This window comes from Loxodonta africana, chromosome X (assembly GCF_030014295.1).
Source record: "Loxodonta africana isolate mLoxAfr1 chromosome X, mLoxAfr1.hap2, whole genome shotgun sequence".
In the NCBI taxonomy this organism is placed as follows: domain Eukaryota; kingdom Metazoa; phylum Chordata; class Mammalia; order Proboscidea; family Elephantidae; genus Loxodonta; species Loxodonta africana.
In genome coordinates, this window is record NC_087369.1 from 102,404,707 (window position 1) to 102,428,301 (window position 23,595).

A 23,595-nucleotide genomic window follows, 5' to 3' on the forward strand; every position below is an offset into this window, starting at 1 on the left:
CCTATGCCATTGTAAACATCAAATACCCATTTATAATTTTCTCAACAATTTTAAATTAAAAGTTGTTTTTAATTTAGTCTATCAGCAACTAGGTGCCATGTGTATACAGGAGGACACAATCTCACCTGTGTATGTTCAGCTCTCTCCAAATATTCTTGCTTGTACCTATACATTTCTGTTATCAGGTATTATTTTGAAATTCTTTTAAGTTCGGCTAGTCATATTCTAGGATGATCTGGCACTGACTGGGAATAAAAACAGGGAGTCAGATGTTATAATTTTGAACTAGAAGTTTAAGCAAATAGACTTTTTTGTGCTTCAGTAAAATTGTATTATGGGCAACATCACTCTGGAAATTTTTAATGACTCAGGCTGAAATTTACCTTGATACTACACATGTGAAAACGTCTAGTGTTAGCTTGACTTCAATGGTAATGCTTATCCACTTGAGAAAACTGTTACCACTTTAGAAGCAGCCATGTGCATAATATAATTTTAACAAAGGTAGCCTCATTCAAAAATTATTAATTAAATCATTTTACTCCTGTGCTTTAAGCTTTCCAGTGGTTTCCCATCTCACTCACAGTAAAAGCCAAACTCCTTAAAAGGCCACCACCAACTCTACCTCTTTGACATCATCTCCTAATACACTCCCCCTTGCTGCTCTGCTTCAGCTACACTGGCCTCCCTGCTATTGTTTGAATAAGTCTGGCAGGCTGCTGCCTTAGTTCATTGCATTTGATCTTCCCTCTGCTGCAATGGTCTTCCCTGAGATAATCACATGACTTGCCCCTTTGCCTTCTTCGGGTCTATATTCCAATTTTCCCTTCCCAGTGAAGACTTCCATAGCCATTCTATTTAAAAGGCAAACCCACGTATTCACCACCCCTCTTCAGTGCTTATCACCTTCAAACATACTGTATATTAGTGTACATACTGTAATACTATACTGTCTTATTATCTGTCTCCCTCCATTACAATGTAAGCTCCGTGGGAGCAGGGACCTTTGTTCGTTTTGCCACTGCTATATCCCCAGCACCTAAAATTAAGGGTAAGTTTTCTGGCAGAGAGGTTGCTCAATAAATATGCTGATTTCATTATGTGAGGTTTGGAATCACCTTACGAAGAGCAATTTGGTTTTCTCAGTTCTTTCAAAACATACCAACACCTGAGGCTAATGAATGGGAGATGACCAGACCAAGAGAAACCACCCAGGGGCCTGACACTGACAAAGCCTCAGGAGGCATGATGTCATCTATCATCACCCACATGGGGAGGCTGATAAGAGCCCTGAGTCTTAAGGTTCAGAAGAAGCTTCCTGGTTGGTGACCATGCATGGGAGATGGTACCATGTCCCTCTTTGGGACATGGAAGCTTCACACTGTGTTCCCTCCCAGACCTCACCCTATATTATCTCTTTATTTGTGTCTTTTTTAGTTGTAATGAAGCTGTAATAAGCATGGCGTACTATCCGTGAGATTCTGTGAGTTGTTCCAGAGAATTAACAAATCCACAGGGACAGTGAGACCCAGAAGGGTTGAATGTCTGCTATTTGGCAGTCTGAAAGAAATTGTCCTTCTAAAGCGTGAGCTCTGACCTAGTTCTTGGTGACTAGGTGCTTCAGAAGAGAGGCCTGGAGATCTGCTTCTGAAAGTTCACAGCCTTGAAAGCCCTATGGGTGCAGTTCTCTGCACACACGGGTTACCATGAGTTGGAATCAACTCGATGGCAACTAACATCAACAGGGCTGAAAGACAACATCTGTCTAACTTGTGAGACACCCAGCTGAGTGACTAGGGCTGAGAGAGTGTCACATGAGTTCCTGGCGATGAGGATGGAAAGGTGGGGAGATGAAGACTGGATCCATTTCCACACTTTGGAAATTAGATTCATGCTGATCCTTACTACTCAGCAATGAAGGCGGGATTTGATCATCATGTCCCTTGTACAGTGCACACTCCTTAAATAAGCACTAGTTAGGGACTATGTTGAATACATAGTAGTAACAGAGCCTGTTATTTGAAAATGATCATTATATGATACTCTAAGATATTCTTTAAAGTCTCTACTAGGCAATCTTAGTCAACCTACTTCATGTTTATGTATGCCATCTAAAGTACAAGTGCTTTTCTTTTAACATATTTTAAAATTCTAATGTTTACAAAATCCTATAGCTCTACATAGACTGCCAAGTGTTAAGTTGTGTTCCAGAGTCAATTTGTAAGATTTTCTTTAGATTCTTTTTTTTTATATTTTTATTGTGCTTTAAGTGAAAGTATACAAATCAAGTCAGCCTCTCATACAAAACCTTATATACACCTTGCTCTGTATTTCTAGTTGCTCTTCCCCTAATGAGATAGCACAATCTTTCTCCCCACCCTGTATTTCCCTGTCCATTCAGCCAGCTTCTGTCCCACTCAGCCTTCACATCTCGCCTCCAGACAGGAGTTGCACACATAGTCTCTTTTGTCTACTTGACCAAGAAAACCACTCCTTACCAGTATCATTTTCTGTCTTATAGTCCAGTCTAATCCCTATCTGAAGAGTTAGCTTCGGGAATGGTTCCTGTCTTGGGTTAACAGAAAGCCTGGGGACCATGACCTCCGGGGTCCCTCCAGTTTCCGTCAGACCATTAAGCCTGGCCTTTTTAGGAGAATTTGAGGTCTGCATCCCACTGCTCTCTTGCTCCTTCGGGGATTCTCTGTTGTCCTCCCTGCCATGGCAGTCATCAGTTGTATCCGGGCACAATCTAGTTCTTCTGGCCTCAGGCTGATGTAGTCTCTGATTTATGTGGCCCAGTCTGACTCTTGGGCTCATATTTATCTTCTGTCTTTGGTGTCCTTCATTCTTCTTTGCCTCCCGTGGGGTGAGACCAATTGGTGCATTTTAGATGGCAACTTGGTAGCGTTTAAGACCCCAGGCGCCACTCTCCAAAGTGGGATGCAGAATGTTTTCTTAATAGATTTTATTATTGCCAATTGACTTAGATGTCCCCTGAAACCATGGTCCCCAAATCCCCACCCCTGCTACACTGGCCTTCAAAGCATTCAGTTTATTCAGAAAACTTCTTTACTTTACTTTAGTCCAGTTGTGCTGACCTCTCCTGTACTGTGTGTAGTTTTTCTCTTCACCTAAATTAGTTCCTGTCTACTATCTAACTAGTGAATACCCCTCTCCTTCCCTCCCTCCCTCCCCTCTCTCATAACCATCAAAGAATATTTTCTTCTCAGTTTAAACTATTTCTCAAGTTCTTATAATAGTGTTCTTCTGCAATATTTGTCCTTTTGCAACTGACTAATTTCACTCAGCATAATGCCTTCCAGGTTCCTCCATGTTATGAAATGTTTCACAGATTCATCACTGTTCTTTATCAATGCGTAGTATTCCATTGTGTGAATATACCATAATTTGTTTATCCATTCATCCATTGATGGGCACCTTGGTTGCTTCCATGTTTTTGCTGTTGTAAACAGTGCTGCAATAAACACGGGTGTGCATAATCTGTTTGGGTAAAGGCTCTTATTTCTCTAGGATATATTCCAAGGAGTGGGATTGCTGGATCCTATGGTAGTTCTATTTCTACTATTTCTAACTTTTTAAGGAAGGGCCAAATCGATTTCCAAAGTGGTTGTACCATTTGACATTCCCACCAGCAGTGTAGAAGTGTTCCAATCTCTCCGCAGCCTCTCCAACATTTATTATTTTGTGTTTTTTGGATTAATGCCAGCCTTGTTGGAGGGAGATGAAATTCCATTGTAGTTTTGATATGCATTTCTCTAATGGCTAATGATCATGAACATTTCCTCATATATCTGTTAGCTACTTGAATGTCTTCTTTAGTGAAGTGTATATTCATATTTTTTGCCCATTTTTTAATTGGGTTACTTGTCTTTTTGCAGTTGAGTTTTTGCTGTACCATGTAGATTTTAGAGATCAGGTGCTGATCAGAAATGTCATAGCTAAAAACTTTTTCCCAGTCTATAGGTAGTCATTTTATTCTTTTGGTGAAGTCTTTGGATTAGCATAGGTGTTTGATTTTTAGGAGCTCCCAGGTGTCTAGTTTCTCTTCTACATTCTTTATAATGTTTTGTATACTGTTCATGCCATGTATTAGGGCTCCTAACATTGTCCCTATTTCTTCTTCCATGATCTTTATCATTTTAGATTTTATATTTAGATCTTTGATCCATTTTGAATTAGTTTTTGTGCATGGAGTGAGGTATGGGTCTTGTTTCATTTTTTTGCAAATGGATATCCAGTTATGTCAGCACCATTTGTTAAAAAGACTGTCTTTTCCCCATTTAACTCTCTTGGGGCATTTGTCAAATATCAACTGCTCATATGTGGATGGATTTATGTGTGGATTCTCAATTCTGTTCCATTGTTCCATGTATCTGTTGTTGTACCAGTACCAGGCTGTTTTGACTACTGTGGCGGTATAATAGATTCTAAAATCAGGTAAAGTAAGGCCTCCCACTTTGTTCTTCTTTTTCAGTAATGCCTTCTTTATCTGGGGCCTCTTTCCTTTCCATATGAAATTGGTGATTTGTTTCTCCATCTCATTAAAGAATGTCCTAGCGATTTTGATCAGAATTGCATTAAATGTATAGATTGCTTTTGGAAGAATAGACATTTTTATAATGTTAAGTCTTCCTATCCATGAGCAAGGCATGTTCTTCCACTTATGCAAGTCTCTTTTGCTTTCTTGCAGAAGTGTACTGTAGTTTTCTTTGTATAAGTCTTTTACATCTCTGGTAAGATTTATTCCTAAGTATTTTATCTTCTTGGGGGCTGCTGTAAATGGCATTGATTTGGTGATTTCCTCTTCCATGTTCTTTTTGTTGGTGTAGAGGAATCCAACAGATTTTTGTATGTTTATCTTGTATCCCGATACTCTGCTGAACTCTTCTAACAGTTTCAGTAGTTTTCTGGGGAGTTCCTTAGGCTTTCTGTGTATAAGATCATGTCACCCACAAATAGAGATACTTTGACTTCTTCCTCTCCAATCTGGATGCCCTTTATTTCTTTATCTAGCCTAATTGCTCTGGCTAGGACTTCCAGCACAATGTTGAATAAGAGTGGTGATAAAGGGCATCCTTGTCTGGTTCCGGATCTCAATGGGAATGTTTTCAGGCTCTCTCCATTTAGGGTGATGTTGGCTGTTGGCTTTGTATAAATGCCCTTTATTATGTTGACAAATTTTCCCTCTATTCCTATTTTGCTGAGAGTTTTCATCATGAATGGTGTTGAACTTTGTCAAATGCCTTTTCTGCCTCAATTGATAAAATCATGTGATTCTTATCTTTTTTGTTTCATTTATGTGGTGGATTGCATTAATCATTTTTCTAATGTGGAACCATCCCTACATACCAGGTATGAATCCCACTTGGTCATGGTGAATTATTTTTTTGATATGTTGTTGAATTTTATTGGGTAGAATTTTGTTGAGGATTTTTGCATCTACATTCATGAGGGATATAGGTCTATAATTTTCTTTTCTTGTGGTGTCTTTACCTGGCTTTGCTATCAGTGACATGGTGGCTTCATAGAACGAGTTCGGGAGTATTCCATCCTTTTCTATGCTCTGAAATACCTTCAGTAGTAGTGGTGTTAACTCTTCTCTGAAAGTTTCGTAGAACTCCGTGGTGAAGCCGTCCAGACCAGGGCTTTTTTTGTTGGGAGTTTTTTGATTATCTTTTCAATGTCTTCTTTTGTTATGGGTCTATTTAGTTGTTTTACCTCTCTTTGTTTTAGTTTAGGTAGGTAGTGTATTTCTAGGAATTCATCCATTTCTTCTAGGTTTTCAAATTTGTTTGAGTATAGTTTTTCATAGTAATCTGATATGATTCTTTTAATTTCAGTTGGGTCTGTTATAATATCACCCATCTCATTTCTTATTTGGGTTATTTGCTTCCTCTCCTGTTTTTCTTTTGTCAGTTTGGCCAATGGTTTATCAATTTTGTTGAGTTTTTCAAAAAGCCAGCTTTTGGTCTTGTTAATTCTTTCAATTGTTTTTCTGTTTTCTCTTTCATTTAGTTCAGCTCTAATTTTTATTATTTGTGTTCTTCTGGTGCCTGTGGGTTTCTTTTGTTGCTCTCTGTCTATTTGTTCAAGTTGTAGGGATAATTCTATGATTTTGGCCCTTTCTTCATTTTGGATGTGTGCATTTATTGATATAAATCGGCCTCTTAGCACCACTTTTGCTGTGTTCCAAAGGTTCTGATAGGAAGTGTTTTCGTTCTCGTTGGATTCTATGAATTTCTTTATTCCATCCTTAATGTCTTCTATAATCCAGTCTTTTTTGAGCAGAGTATTGTTCAGTTTCCAAGTGTTTGATTTCTTTTCCCTGCTTTTCCTGTTATGGATTTCCACTTTTATGGCCTTATGGTCAGAGAAGATGCTTTGTAATATTCCAATGTTTTGGATTCTGCTAAGGCTTGCTTTATGACCTAATATGTGGCCTATTTTCGAGAATGTTCCATGTGCACTAGAAAAGAAAGTACACTTGGTTGCTGTTGGGTGGAGTGTTCTGTATATGTCTACGAGGTCAAGTTGGTTTATTGTGGCATTTAGATCTTCTGTGTCTTTATTGAGCTTCTTTCTGGATGTCCTGTCCTTCACCGAAAGTGGTGTGTTGAAGTGTCCTGCTATTATTGTGGAGCTGTATATCTCACTTTTCAATGCTGATAGAGTTTGTTTTATGTATCTTGTAGCCCTGTCATTGGGTGCATAAGTATTTAATATGGGTATATCTTCTTGGTGTATTGTCCCCTTAATCACTATATGGTGTCCTTCCTCATCTTTTCTGATGGATTTGACTTTAAAGTCTATTTTGTCAGAAATTGATATTTCCACCCCTGCTCTTTTTTGATTGTTGTTTGCTTGATATATATTTTTCCATCCTTTGAGTTTTAGTTTGTTTGTGTCTCTAAGTCTAAGGTGTGTCTTGTAGGCAGCTTATAGACTGATCTTGCTTTTTAATCCATTCTGCCACTTTCTGTCTCTTTATGGTGCATTAGGTCCCTTTACATTCAGGGTAATTATGGATAGGTATGAACTTAGTGGTATCATTTTGGTGTCTTTTTTTGTGTGTCAACAGCTTCTTTTTCCTACTTGATTTTATGTGCTGAGTAGATTTTCTTCATATATTGTCCTTTCATCATGTTTGTTGTTGTTGATTTTGTTTCTGCTGAGTCTGTATTTTTCCCTAGTATTTTATTTTTTGATGAGTCGGATAGTTTGTCTCCTTTGTGGTTACCTTATTATTTACCCCTATTTTTCTAAATTTAAAAGTAACTTTTATTTCTTTGTATCGCCGTATCTTCCTCTCCATATGGAAGGGGTATGATTACATTTCTTAGTCCCTCTTTATTATTTTAGTGCTGTCTTCTGTTATATAATAACATCACTGTCACCCTGTTTTGGGCTTTTTTTTTTTTGGATTTCCCTGTCTGGGTTGGCTTATGGTTGCTCTGCCCAGTATTCTAGTCCTGGTTTGATACCTGATATTATTGATTTTCTAACCAAAGAACTCCCTTTAGCATTTCTTGTAGTTTTGGTTTGGTTTTTACGAATTCCCTCAACTTGTGCTTATCTGTAAATGTCTTAATTTCACCTTCATATTTAAGAGACAGTTTTGATGGATATATGATTCTTGGCAGGCAATTTTTTTCCTTCAGTTTTTTAAATATGTCATCCCGTTGCCTTCTTGCCTGCATGGTTTCTGCCGAGTAGTCTGAGCTTATTCTTATTGGGTCTCCTTTGTAAGTGACTTTTCTTTTATCCCTCGCTGCTCTTATAATTGTCTCTTTATCTCTGGTTTCTGCAAGCTAGATTATAATACGTCTTGGTGACTTTCTTTTAAGATCTACTTTATGTGGAGTTCGATGAGCATCTTGGATAGATATCTTTTCATCTTTCACAATATCAGGGAAGTTTTCTGCCAACAAATCCTCAACAATTTTCTCTGTATTTTCTGTTATCCTTCCCTGTTCTGGTACTCCAATCACTCATAGGTTATATCTCTTGATAGAGTCCCACATGATTCTTAAGGTTTCTTCATTTTTTTAAATTCTTTTATCTGATTTTCCTTCAAATATATTAGTGCCAAGTGATTTATCTTCAACTTCAGAAATTCTAGCTTCTACTTGCTCAATTCTGCTCCTCTGACTTTCTGTTGAGTTATCTAATTCTGTAATTTTATCGTTAATTTTCTGAATTTCTGATTGCTGTCTCTCTATGAATGTTTCTAGCTTATTACACTTTTCATTATGGTCCTGAATAATCTTTCTGATTTCTTCAGTTGCTTTATCTGTGTGTTTCATTGGCTTGTTCTGTGTATTGCCTCATTTCCTTCCTGATGTCTTGAAGGTTCTGTACATTAAACTTTTGTTTTCTGCATCTGGTAATTCCAGGAATGCACTTTCATCTAGAAGATCCCTGGATTCTTTGTTTTGAGAGCCGGTTGAGGTGATCATGGCCTGTTTCTTTATGCGACTTGATATTGACTGTTGTCTCCAAGCCATCTATAAGTTATTGTATTAGTTTATGCTTGCTTACTGTGTCGTAGCTGCTTGCTTTGTTTTGTTTTGGTATACCCCTATGGGTTGCTTGAGTGATCTAGCTTGATTATTTTCACGTTTGGAGCTCTGGTGTCCTGTTCCCAGCTGGCTAGAGCTGTTATCAGGTATATCAGCCTAGGAGCCCATTCAGTTTTCTTGTATTAAGTCAGCTCAGTTTTCCAGGTAGCTGATATTAAGTGTGTGGTACAGACTCTGTCCTACAGTCTTAGAGGGGCAGGGGTGATTGGAGTATTTACCGGTATCTGATTGCAGCAGGGGGTAATGCTCTGAACAAGGCAGGGGGCTGAGAACCGACCCATAATTGTCTCTGAGGAAAATGCATCTCTTTTCCCTAGAGCCTGCTGGTGTGTGGGCTCTGCAGAGGGATGATGGGCACCCAAATTTTTTGTTGTAAAAACTGGGGGTACGAGTTATCCCTGGACCCCTGTTGCGGGTGGCTCAGCAACCCACGTGGAGCCACCAGTCCTTAGGTCCCTTATGTGGGTAGGTGAGGACCTTGTTTAATAGGCAAAACAATGTCAAACATCAAACACCCACCTCTCCACTGCACTGCTGAAATGGTTGGAATTTGCCAACAAGGGCCTATTCTCCCAAAATAGGCCCACACAGGTCCATGCAGGAGGGAAAGGTGCTCAAGGTCCACGGGCAGTTTATGCCTGGACAGGAGCCGCTTCTGTCCTGGGCTGCCCCAGTTAATGCAGCTAGCAAATTATCTTTTCCCCCCAGTTGCTAATTTTTTCCTTCCTCACGGCTGGGAGGATGGCTCCAGGTGCTCACCAGGGTCTATCTCAGGCCCAGGTATTCAGCTGCTGAAGCTGGCTTGGGTTGGGGGGTGGGGCATGGTAAAATATACGCAAGTACTTTGCTTTTGCCGAAAACACCCTTTTCCTCAGATTCCGGATGTGTGAGTGGGTTGTGTGGCTGGCTGCTTCTCCCTGAGGAAACTGGCCGAAACACTAGTACAAGCTCAGTACCAGCCTACCGCTGCCGCCACCTCGGCTGCCGCCAGTCCAGGAATGGTGCCTGAGGGCTCTCCACGATTCAGGTCCGGTAACTCCTCTCCGCTTCTGAATGGTCTCTTCCTTCCCCTGCCCCTCAGTTTGTTGTCTAAACTTTCCTTTGATGCTCAGGTCTCCCACCTTGTCACAAATATACTCATTTCACTTGTTTTTTTGGGTCTTTGTTGTAAAGAGGGCTTGACGGAAGTGTCTGTCTATTCTGCCATCTTGGCTCCGCCTCCACTTCGTATATCATCTTGATTTCCTCTCCATATGTAAGGTCTATGTCTACTTTATTTAGTCCCTCTTTATTGATTTAATGTCATCTTTTACATAATGACATCAGATTCCCTGTTTTGAGTGCTTTTTTTAATCTTGATTCATTTTTCTGATTTCTGTATCTGAGTTGATATGTGGTTGCTCTGTTCTGTGTTCTATAGTTGGGTTGATATTTGATACTATTGGTTTTCTCCCCAGAGAATTCCCTTTAGTATTTCTTGTAGTTTTAGCTTGGTTTTTGCAAATTCCCTAAACTTCTGTTTATCTGTAAATGTCTTAATTTCCCCTTCAAATTTGAGAGACAGTTTTGCTGGGTATATGATTCTTGGCTGACAATTTTTCTTCTTCAATACTTTATGTATATCATCCCATTGCCTTCTTGCCTGCTCAGCTTCTGCTGAGTAGTCCAAACCTCTTCTTATTGATTCCCCTTTGTAGGTGACTTTTTGCTTATCTCTCTTAAAATTTTCTCTCTAACTATGGTTTTGGCAAGTTTGATTATAATATGTCTTGGTGACTTTCTTTTGGGATCTACCTTGTTTGGGGTTTGATGAGCTTCTTGGATAGGTATCCTTTCATTTTGCATGATATCAGGGAAGTTTTCTGCCAACAAATCTTCAAGAATTCTCTCTGTATTTTCTGTCATCCCTGCCTGTTCTGGTAATCCAATCACTCGGAAGTTATTCTTCTTGATAGAATCCCGCATGATTCTCAGGGTTTCTTCATTTTTTCTAATTCTTTTATCTGATTTTATTTCAAGTATGTTGTTTCCAAATGTTTTATCTTCAGTCTCACCAAGTCTACATTCCACTTCCTCAATTCTGCTTCTCTGACTATCCATTGTGTTGTCCCATTTTGTAATTTTATTGTTAATCTTCTGAATTTCTGATCACTGTCTCTCTGCGGATTCTTGTGGCTTATTAAATTTTTCATTATGTTCTTGAGTAATCTTTTTTATTTTCTTCAACTGCTTTATCTGTGTGTTCCTTGACTTTTTCTGCATGTTGCCCAATGTCATTCCTGATGTCATTCCTGAGGTCTTGAAGTGTTCTGTATATTAATCTTTTGTATTCTATATCTGGTAATTCCAGGATACATCTTCACCCAGGAGAATCCTTGTGTCTTTGTTTTGGGAGTTTGTTGACACAATCATGGTCTGCTTTATTATGTGATTTGATGTCGACTGTTGTCTCCAAGCCATCTATAAGTTATTGCATTAATTTATTTCCTGTTTGCTCACTGTGTCACAGTCTCTTGCTTGGTTTTGTTTTAATATACCCAAATAGGCTACTAGAGTGAGCTAACTTGATTATTGGAACCTTTGAAGCGCTAATGTTCTGTTACCAGATGGCTAGAACCGCTACTAGGTACATGAGCCCAGGAGTCCATTCAATATTCCCATATAGATTCAGCTCAGGTGTCCTGATAGTTGGTCACTTAGTGTGTGGTGTAGACTCTCACCTTTTATCTTAGAGGTGTAGTGGTGATGGTTGTGTGTATAGGTTTCTGGTAGCAGTGGGGGGGGTCACACTCTGAGGAAGGCAAGGGGCTGACAGCCTTCCCCCATGTGTCAGTGAAGGAGTGTCCCTTTTCTCTAGAGTGCTCTGGTGGGTGGGCTCTGCAGCTGTACTTTAGACACCTAATGCTTATACCTGTAAGGACTGGTAGGCACCACTGCCCTTGGACCCCTTGGAACCTCCAGTCCTCAGTCCCCTGCTGTGGATAGGTGAAGGCCCTGTTTAATAGGCAGAGTGGTGTCAAACCTCCAAAATCTGCCTCTCCACCACACAGCTGAAACAGTTACAGTCAGACCCCAAATAGATTTGCCCTTGCAATATAATAGCCACCTGGATCCATACAGGAGTGAAAGACAAAATCTGTGGATCACTTGTGCATGGACTGGAGCTGCTTCTGCTCTGAGCTTGCAGATTAGAAGAGTAAGCAGAGTATTTTTTCCCCATTTGTTAATTTGTTCCTTCTCCAAGGCCAGGAGAATGGCTCAGGGAGAGCATTGGGGCCTATCTCAGGCCCAGGAAAATCAACTGTTAATAAAGCTGGCTGGGGCAGAGGGAGCAGGGATCAGACAGATAGGAGAGAGTTCTTTCAAAAGAAGGAGCTATTAGATCCATGTACAGTAAATTAGACAAAATGACTTATCTTGTGCTGAGAGGGCTGTTTTATCTCAGATTCCAGAGGCATGTGTAGCCTGTGTGTGCTGGCTGGGTCCCCGCCGAGATCACCCAGGGGATTAGGGCTGCGTCCTGTGCTTGTCTTCTTTCACTGAAGCAGCTGTGTCCTAAACTCCACCTCCAGTCCCGTGGCCATCACACCAGGGAGTCGGGGTGCTGGTACTTCGGTTGCCTTCTTATGTTGAAGCAGCTGCTTCCTAAATGCCACAGCCAGGCCTGCTATAGACACGCCATAGGGTCAGGGGTGCACCACTCTGCTTGCCTCTTTCACTGAAGCAGCTGTGCCCTGCTGCAGTCACACCAAGGATCTCACCAAGGAATCGGAGCTGAGGCACTGTGGGGGCTCAGCAACTCCTTGCTGCTTCTGCACCGTCTCTCCCTCCCCTGTCATTCAGTCTGATTCCTTAACTTTGCCTTTGATGCTCAGGGTTCCTAACTTGTCATATATATAATCGATACACTTGTTTTTTCAGGTCTTTGTTGTAGGAGGGATCAACAGAAGCATCTAAGTTCCCATCTTGGCCCCGCCTCTCTTTAGATTCTTAATCTCTCATTATCTCTCACAGGGACTGCCTTCTGACCAGTTTCCCAATACCTAGTCTAACAATGGTCCATCCTTCCCCCATCCTCTTACACAACGTACACACCCAAACTGCCTCAGTGATCTTTATTATTAATCTGTTTAAAACCTTTCAGTGGTTCTCCACTACCATCACAAGAAAATTTAAAGCCTTTAGCACAACCCACAAGACTTTTCATGGCTTAGTCTTCTGTGCCAGAGATCTTTAAACAATCCTTTGGAGACAACTATAAGTTTTCTTGCCCATCTGCCATATAATTATACTTAATCCATGAACATAGGGAAATACTAAACTATCATTGGGGGGTACTATACGGCAAGGCTTAAGCCATTCTAATCCTATGAGGTAATTTTATATAGTTGTAACAAGTGAATAGATGAGAGTATACTATGTTCCTGCATTTTATACAATATTGTTTAATATATAATCTGTATATTATATAATAAGAATTTCTGCTTGTTTGCTACCTCATACCACCTCTGTTGAGAATAGAAGCTTCTCTTCAATGATCCAATTAAGAAAGAAAGAATTTTGTCACCATTAATTATTTTGGTGTAACATCGCTCACCTCAGCAGAGAGAATGAATAGTATCTAGGTCTTGTTCATAGTGAATGATTGTGGGCAAACCTGTTTTTCTCTCTTTTCTCTGAGGCTGGTATTGAGGTCTTGAGTATATTTTTGGAACTTTGAAACAGTTCAACAGTTAAACAAAAAAATTTTACTACCCAAGGGACAAGAAACCCATGGAGGTAATATCAAAATATTACTTCATCTTATGTTTGGTAGAAAGTGGAGGGAATTTATTGAAAAAGTCTTTGTAAATATTTCATTCTCAGACTCTTGGAAGAGACTCCCAATTTTGTCCAAAAACTTAGAATCAAAAGTTACTATTTTAATGAATGCTTATTTAATCAATAAAATTAAATTGATAAATTTAAAAAATATTTGAGAAATTTGCGATTCATAGTAATATGAATATAAAAAACTCAAGTGAAGATTTTATGTTATATGAAGGATGTTAATTTTAATAATCTATTTTGCTTTATCAAACAGCCTTTGTCTGAAGAAAAAGAGCTGAAGTACCACCTATGAAGTAATCTAAAACAATGTCTCCATTTGTCCCCATTTAGCCATAGGAAACTTGACAATACCTCAGTAATCTCATTTATTTTTGTAACTTCATTTGAGTAGGTACAAAGAGGATAAGGAATTGTCTCTTCAAGTTAGAAGAGAATCAAGAAATTATGTTTTTGGCTTGCAGCCCGGTAGACCTGACTACTCTTCAGGATAAAGCTTATTTAATTCAGTGGTGCTCATTCATGTTATGAATTAAGGAGAGTCTTTGTATCCTTAAAAATATTACACTAGCTTTCAAGCTTTAGCTAAATATGTGGACCAAAAATGTATAAATATATTTTAGCAGTTCATTGTTTTTCTAAATAAAATTAGTAACTGGTTGTTCTCACTATAAAGATTTGAGAGCTTATTATTTCATTATTTTCCCTACTTTGGAACTTATGCTTCTGTCTTGGAATGGTACTCTTTTCAATCTCTCTCTATTTTTTTTTCCAATATGTAAAAATCAGTGACTGTAGCACAGAGTAGGCCAGGAGGAAATTATAAAAAGAAAACAAAAAATTCAATGAAGAGGTATTTCTCATTTGGTGATGATATTTAAAGTGTGACATTAAAAATGCATATGTCAAAAACCTGATAACATTAAAAAGTTTTCTAATTTTCTTGAAGGGGTATATATAGAAGAGAGAAAGGAGAAGTCACCTGACTGAATATAATATAAATTTCGACTACACCTTTCCTCGCTTATGGACATGATTAGTTTCCAAAGACCAAGTCCATATGCAAAATCGGTGTTATCTAAATGGAGGATGACCACATCATTACATAACTGCCCAATTACATCATCACCCAAACCAAACCCACTGCCGTCGAGTCGATTCCGACTAATAGCAACCCTATAGGGCAAAATAGAACTGCCCGATAGAGTTTCCAAGGAGTGCCTGGCAGATTCAAACTGCCGACTTCTTGGTTAGCAGCCATAGCACTTAACAACTACGCCACCAGGGTTTCCTTACATCATTACATAGCTGCCAAATTACATTATTATATAACTACCAAACCACTGAGAATCATGGCCCAGCCAAGTTGACACATAACCTTAACCATCAAAGCCAGCATTACTTTTGCCTTACACCACAATGTTCATTACTGTTCGTTACTACCAGGTGTATGTCATTAATGTGTGAAGTAGACAGTAGATTTTTACTATTGTCGTAAATGTGAAATGTCAGATAACAAGATAGTCGACAAGTTAGGAGAAGGTATATTACAAAAACAAATTTACTAACCTGAAACTATTGTCTTTTTTACTTAAAGGTTCACTGCAATTTTCCAGTAAGAATGGCTTGAAAACATTCCATCTTTCTAAGCCATGACGAATGAGCTCCGATTAAAAGTAGCTAAAAGAAGAAAAACCACTAATGTGTTTTATACAGTCACTGATCAGTTACTGACACGTAATATTTCATTGTCTTTAGGACATTAAGAGATGTTGTGTACCTAACAGCTTGTGTGATAGTACATCTATCATTACATGCATCATAAAAACAAGAAGGACATAAATTCATTTCTGCCTGTTAAAGTCTAATTTTCCGTAAAATCATTACTTGGCACTTTAACAAATTGGGACAATGAGGTTAATGATCCTCAACATATTAAAATTTACAGTGTGTTTTTGCTTACTGCATTGCTAAACCTTTGTCAATGTTTACTGGTGTAGATGACATCGTCTGGAGGACAAGAGCTTAAATTTCTCTGCTAAGTGTTAATAGTGCCCCTACTATCATTCACAGCATGTATTTGTACAACTATTAATGAAAATTAAAACAACACTGCTGGGTCAGAGTTCATGCCTTTTATTGAATTGCTAAACCTTATGATAATACAGCTTCATTGACAATTATAGTATAAACTATAAACTAGGGTGTTATGGTTGGCATAGAAAATAAGCAAGAATAAAAGGGTATAATGAAATATTATAAAATATATTTTCTAAAATTTTGAGTTCATTTTTAGTATACAATCATTAAAAAAGCAACAGGGCTAAATTTAATACTAAAATATGCAAAGCATCTGTGCATTAAAAAAAGGCTTACAAACAACACACACACACACACACATACATTCATCACAATTCTGGCTAATGCTATTGATAATAAGGTCCTTTATGAAACATTTTGTCTTTGGAAAAATTCTTTCTTGCAAAGTAATAACCAATGAAAATGAATCAAAGGGTTAGGGGTTTGTGCATTTTGAGAAATCAGAAACTGCTAGAAGAGCCATTGCAAAGATGAAGGGGATAGCCAAGTTTTTGTTGGTCAGTTTAAGCCTCACAAAGAAAGGTAAGCATAACTCAGAGCTGAAGCAAAAACATTTATGAATGTTTATTCAAAGAATTTTGGATACAATGTAGATGATGATTGTCTTAAAGAGGTTTTTGATGAGTTTGGTTATGTCTTAAGTGTGACAGTTATGACTGATGAAAGTAGAAAATCCAAAGGCTTTGGATTTGTGAGTTTTGAGAATTTTGAAGATCCACAAAAAGCTACTGAAGGAATAAATGGAAACGTCCTCAATGGACATGAAGTTTATGTTAGTAGAGCACAGATAAAAGGAGTGAGGCAATCTGAATTAAAACACAAATTTGAGCAAATAAAACAGGGTACCTCACGAGGTGCAAAGACGCTAATCTTTATGTGAATAATCTTGAAGATGATATAGATGATAAATGACTAAGAAGAGAATTCTCCCTCTTGGGTACAATCACTACCGCCAGGGTCATGATGGAGGCTAGTTGCGTGCAGCAAAAGCGTTGGCTTTGTTTGCTTTACATCTTGTGATAAAGCTAATGAAGCCGTCATAACAATGAATGGAAGAACTATGATCACCAAATCACTGTGTGTGGCTGTGGCACAAAACAAGGAGTAGTGCCAGACTCTCTTCACCAACAACTATATGCAGAGAATGGCTACTACAAGAGCTGGAGCTAATCCTATACTCAACTTTCACCTGGCAGCATCGTTATCATCAAATAATTTCATGCTAATTCTTCCTCAGCCTCAACATCACAGTGCTTTTCTTCACAAATCTGTGGTGAAGACCAAAGCTCATCTATCTTAGGAAATGCATCATGCTGTCCACATGGCAGCCGCAGCAACAGCACCTAAGCCATCATTTATCACCTTCAGACCACCTCTGGTTCCACAAGTCAAGTCACCCTGTCAGAACATAAATATAACAACCCAGGCCCTGGCTATTTATCCTAAAACTTCTGCCTCAGGACAATATCCAAGCCAATGATTAAAAAAAAAATTGTGGTATTGCAGGTGTTTGCAGCCCTCTAAAATATAAAGTGCAATGATCAGCTTCCATCTAAAAGCCTGTTCCTGTTTGTATGCAAAGTAATGATATATTGGAAGTACCAGCATTGGCATCAGCTACTACTCAGAAGGTCTTGGGTGAAAATCTAGTTCCTTTGGCTCAATCCATTCACTCAACTCTGGCTGGAGAAATTTCTGGCTTACTGTTGGAGATGGACAACTCTGAAATTCTTTATATGCTTAAATGTCTTGAGTCTCTCCATGTCAAGGTTGATGAAGCCATCCTTATTCTACAAGCCAAGAGAGCTCAAGATGTTGCCATAAAAGCTGCTATGAGTACTCCTGGGAGTCATTTGTGTAAGACGAAATTCCTGCTTGCAGAAAATAAAGTTCTAAACATTGAAAACCTTGAACACTGGAGAAAATGTTGGGTATAAATTTTTAAAGAAAAATAGTTAAACATCACCAAGCAAATGTCAATTTTCATTGCTACTATTTGATTTTGATTATTTACTGTTTAAAAATAAATTGAAAATATAAGAATAGGAAAATTTTAAAAAGGAGAGACGAAGAAAAATAATTAAAACATAGGAGGAGGGTGAGTAAGGCAAATTTATACGTAGATCAATAATTTAAATATTTATTTTCGTAATGCTTTTTTTCCTTACTGTAAACAGTGCAAACTGACAGCACTATTTTACATAACAGAATTGAAAGCTGACCAAGGAAAGGTAATTTGGATTCTAAAATTCCTGGTTAACGAAAAATGAACAGAAGGTAAAATATGAAAGAACCTATTAGCCAGAAATGCAAGATAATATAATTTCATGAATTATTACAATGAAAAGTGTGAAAATGGCATACAAAAATATATTTATATTATACTGACTTGAAATAAGGCAGTTTTTTTTTTTTTTTGGAAAGTGGTTGGAGAGAGAGTGAGGGGTTAAAAACAGACACTATAATACGTAAACTTTTAAAAGAGAACAAATTTTCCTTTTTTTTTCTGTTGCTATTATTTTACACTGAATCCAAGCAGTTCACAAAAGACAAGTGGATCAGAAAGAAATAATCCCATCTGTAAAGTTTTTTTTTTTTTTTTTTCAGTTTTACTGATGGAAAACAGTTTCAGTTTTCATACTAACAGTTTGTAGTAAAAATTTATGTTCTACAGCAAAGAAAGGTTTTAGGATTTTCATAAGGAAATATGGTGAAATAAAATGTTTTTAAATAAATTAAATATTTGATAAATTAGACATATAGTCTAGTAAAAAAGGCTAATGAATGACATTTAACAAGCGTTAATCTGAACGAATGAAACTAATGATAAAGGATCTAGTAAAATTATATTTCGATCTATAGTTCCTTGCTATGCTTCATTTAAAGTCTCTATTACTAGGATTTCACATATGGTAATTTAAACTTTATAGCTTTGACCAGGAAAACTGACAGGTAAACTCTTTTCTAAATGGGAGGAAAGACACTTTATTTCACACATGAAAGGAGAATATAATTAAGAATTTTAATGTACAAAAATATAGTTTCATTGTTTTTATGTTGGATTATTCCACTGTTTTAGCTACTCCCTGGATATAAATAAATCACACTTCTTAGTTGAGTAGCGTGCCAGACTTCTTCAGTAGCCCATAAGGCTGTTCCTCCAGAGATTACTTTAACATAAATCTTGGCCCAGGAAGTGGTGAGTCTATTTAGATTCATTCCATGTCTTTAGGCTTCTTTGTGTAGTTCCTTCTCATCACCTGATGAGAATGAATGTTTTGCAGAGGAGTGTGTTTACCTCAAACACAGATTGCTCTTCTGGTTCAGGAGCGAGCATTTGATTCCTGACCTAAAGGGGTGATAATTGTTCAAATTCAGTCTGATTGTACCGTCAGAGGAGGAAAAGAGAAGAGTGATACAGTACAATATTGTCCAGTTGGCTGGCAAAAACCGGCAAGTATTTGAGCCACAAACAAAATATGAATCACTTGGAGTTATCAGTGTAGGGAGGGAAAAAGACTCGTAATTAGCTCTATATTTATTAAGGATTGAGGACGGTAAGGACAATATAATTTTTGCCCAACAGGCAACACCTTACAAAGTTCTTTAATTACAGTCCTGGTAAAATAAGTAGCTCTGTCAGTAGAAAGGTAAAGAGGGATTCACTATGTAGTAAAGGTAAAATTTATTTTTTTAAGAGCAGTTTTGTAAGCCTTCAGCCATCCAGAGAAGAGGTAGGTAGACATTTTAAGTAAGTCCATTTTAAAATTTTTGTAATGGAGAAAGTTGTGTAAAGTCCATTAGTAAATGTTCAAAATATCCGTAAGGTTGTGGTTGCTTCCCATATCCCATCCTTACAATGTTCCCAGAATTATGAATCTGGCAGGTGAAATATGTACTGTAAATCCTCATCTTAGTTATCTAGTGTTGCTATTAACAGAAATACCACAAGTGGATGGCTTTAACAAAGAGAAATTTACTCTCACAGTCTAGGAGGCTAGAAGTCCAAATTCAGGGTGACAGCTTCAGGGAAATCCTTCCTCTCTCTGTTGGCTCCAGGGAAAGGTCCTTGTCATCAAATTTCTCTTGTTCTAGGAGATTCTCTGCACAGGGACCTTGAGTCTAAAGAATGCACTCCACTCCTGGCTCCTCTTGCTTGGTGGTACTGAGGTCCTCTTCTCTCTGCTTGATTCTCTCTTTTATATGTCAAAAGATTGACTCAAGATACAACCTCATCCTGTAGATTGAGTTCTGCATCATTAATATCATAAAGGTTAGAATTTATAACACATAGGACAAACATATCAGATCATAAAATGGTGGACAACCACACAATACTGGGAATCAGGGCCTAGCCAAGTTGACACACGTACTGGGGGGACACAATTCAATCCATAACATTGTGCCCTTTGGCTCCCCAAAATTTATGTCTTGCCACATATAAAACACATCAACCTGATAATATCATCTCAAAAGTCTTAAAATTAACTACAAGTCCAAATTCCATCCTGGGGCAAAATTCCTCTCCAACTGTGAACTGTAGAATACAAGTTATCTACTTCCAAAACAACATAGTGGAACAGGTACAAGGTCGACATTTCCATTACAAGCGGGAGAAATTGGAGGGAAAGAAGGGACAACAGGAAATAAGTCAGCAGAACATATCAATTGTCTCTCAAGGCTTGAAAATAATCCTCTATTTTCTGAGATAATTTAGGCAATGGCCCTGCCCTCCAGACTCTGGATGCTGGCCACACTCTCCGGATTCTGAATGGAGGCCCCTAGGCCCTGGGCTTCAGCTCTACCTTCCAGGCCCACTGGGATGACAACTCTGCTCCCTTGGATTTGGGCAGCCCCATTTTCCTAGTCTATCTGAATGGCTTTGCTATACTCTCAGACCCAGCAGGCCCTGTTCTTCTGCCCTTTGGGCTTGGCAGCCCCACCCCCTAAGCTTTGGGTGGCAGATCTGGCACCATCCCACTGACACTTGTGAAAGGCAGCCCCACACTCTGGAACGGAGTTGGTGAAAATCTCACTCTTTGAAACCTAGGAGGCTGCGGCCATACCCTTTGAAACCCCAGAGGCCATGGCTGTACCCTTTGAGACCGCAGAGGTTGTGGCCCTGGCCATTTGAGACCAAGACAACTCTACTTCCTGTGCTCCCTGTCTCTTCAGCTTCTGGTACCTGGTTCCTTGGCCTCTTGGCCTCTTGACCCCTCTGGCACCTTGGGCCATCCTGGCCTCTGCCCTGCTCAGACAAGTGTCCCAAATCTCTTTAGCTTTACTGATAATTGGTGGAGACACCCCTCTCCGCCAGTGAACCTCGGTGGGAAGGCACTGAACTCTCTTGCTCTGTGGGTCGGCAAGCCTAGCTCCACCAATAAGTGCCCAGAGGCACCCCCCTCTGCCAGAAAGCCCCTGTCTGAAGGCACTCAGTTCTCTTGCTCCGTGGTCAGCTCCTGTGCTGTCTTACACCAGTCTTCTGGTTCTGCTGCTGCCATTTCTCTGCTGCTGCTTCTTACTGTCTGTGCCATCTCTGGTTTTACAGCTCTCCTTACTTCCTTCTGAGCCCTCATGAGAATTGTCTTTTATGTTCGTAATCCCACCAACAGTTTCTTCAAGGCAATTTAGGCTTTCACTATTAGGCACTTTAAAACTCTTCCAGCCTGTACCCATTACTCAATTGCAAAACCACTTTCACATTGTAGGTATCGTAAGAGCAGCACCACACTCTTCCAGCACCAAAAGTCTTAAAACCCAGTGCCGTTGAGTGGATTCTGACTCATAGCGACCCTATAGGACAGAGTAGACCTGTGCCATAGAGTTTCCAAGGAGTGTCTGGTGGATTCGAACTGCCAACCTCTTGGTTAGCAGCCTTAGCACTTAACCACTAAGCCACCAGACACATGTATTTATATACAGAGCCTTTTTTTTTTAGTGGCATAGTGGTGAAGAGCTTGGCTGCTAACCAAAAGATCAGTAGTTCAAATCCACCAGTCACTCCCTGGAAACCCTATGGGGCAGTTCTACTTTGTTATATAGGGTCACTGTGAGTTGGAACTGACTTGACGGCACCCAACAACACCAAAATGTGTGTATATACATATATACATAGACAGAGAGAGATTTATACCAAGGAAATTGCTCATGTGGTTGTAGAGGCTGGAAAGTCCCAAGTCCGTGGGTCAGGTTGAAGGCTTCTCATGACTTATGTAGCCGCAGAGGCTGGTGAAGCCAAGATCAGCAGGTGAGACAGCAGGCCTCTGGCTCACAGGCTGCAGAGGCCAATGAATACCAAGATCAGCAGGTAAGCTGCTAATGCATGTTTCAAGAACCACAGGTCAGATGAGGCTACAGAAAAAGCAAAAGCCAGCAAGGTTTGGCAGAAAGTCCACATATATTGGATGCAGGCCATACCCCAAGGAAACTCCCTTTCAACTGATTGGCTGCTCATAGCAGATCTCATCATGAAGGTGATTACATTATATCAGATCTCATTATGGAGGTGATTACATCATTACATAGCTGCCAATCTACATCATAACTGCTACACCACTGAGAATCATGGCCCAGCCAAATTGACACACAACTTAACCATCACAGTTCTTCTCTACTATTTGATTAAATTTTCCTCACCAATGTTCTCAGAATAGTTTTTAAGTTTTCTTTGCTGTGATGAGGCTTGCATGCAAATTTTTCACTAAACTCCATTTCAAAGAGCCTGGAGGGACCAGGTGGTAGACTTGCTATCTCCATAACACTTTTATTTCTCCCAATATCTTTTTTTTTTTTCTTAATCTGAGAGTTGTAATTGTTGTTTTCTTGAAGTTTCATAGAAGTGATCTGGTGTAACCAGGTCATCTTTAATTTGTTGAACTGGTTAAACTTGGGTAGGAGTAACTTGGTTAGCATATTGGTCAGCCAAACCATTTCCTTTTGCCTCATAGGTTTGTTCTCTAATATGAGTTTCAATGTTAATTATAGTCAATTCCTTAGGGAGAAGCAAGGCATCTAGTAAAACTGAAACTTGCTCACCAGGCTTAATGGAAATACCAGCAGCAGTTAAGACACTCCCATCGTTTCCATAACATTATGGCCCATACAAAAGGTGTATCTGCTGTCTGTGTGTATATTGACCCTTGAATCCCTCACTAGCTGGCAGACTAGTCAAACTAGTTCAGGTAGTTTTGCTAATTTGACTTCAGAAAAGGGATTATATTCAATAACTTTTTTGGAGATGGTAACAACATATCAAGCTTGAAAATATTGTTCATTCTTAAGATATGACCCATTTACAAAGAACTCTAAGTTTGGGACTTGTGGAGGAGAGCAGAGTGAAGCAGGAAATGTTCTTGAGTTAAAGATAAATAATTATCTCCTCTGGAAAATGTAGCTGGATTAAGAGTACGACAACTACAGATATGTTATGGTCTGACTTGGCCCCTTGCTGGATCTGCTGTTCCCTTCCATTTAATAGTATTGGATGTCAAAACATACTACATGGGAAACAGTGATCACTAATAATTCAATGGTTTTTTATTCATTTGGGCTTTGACAAAGCAAGCGAGTCCCTGGGCAAGAAGACTCACCAGAGAGAGTGCCCACTGTCAAGAGCGCTCTCTGATAAGCAGGAGGAAAGAGAGATAGAACCTGATCCTAGGGACATATATTGGACCAGAACGCACCATTTTCATTTTTGAATAATGTTTGGCGTGGACAAATTTCAGACTGTCTGTCCCAGTAGGGAGGTGGTGGAAATAAAAGCCATAGACCCTCTAGAATTTCTGTTTTTCAGGGCAGTGAGGTAATTTAAGTAGAGGTATTGTGGAGTCTATATTGACTCACGAGAGTTTTATATTCTTTATTTTTCCCACATCTGAAGATGAGGTAGCCTAAAGGAACTAGGTTTTTGTTAAAGGACATTGGGTACTAAGGAAAGTAAGCCAGAAAACTGATATAATTTTAAGGAGGAAAAGAGTTGGAGAAGCAAGAGTGCAGAGTAGTAAATACAAGCCACCGTAATATGGTGTATTGGGTTGTCAGTTGTCAGAGTCTGGTGGATCAAGAA

General features: G+C 39.0%; 1 pseudogene; it reads left to right on the forward strand.

Annotated features, from left to right (window-relative positions):
- The first annotated feature begins 15,079 nt into the window (after positions 1–15,079).
- On the forward strand, positions 15,080–16,827 carry LOC100673005 (polyadenylate-binding protein 1-like; annotated as a pseudogene).
- Positions 16,828–23,595: the final 6,768 nt, after the last annotated feature.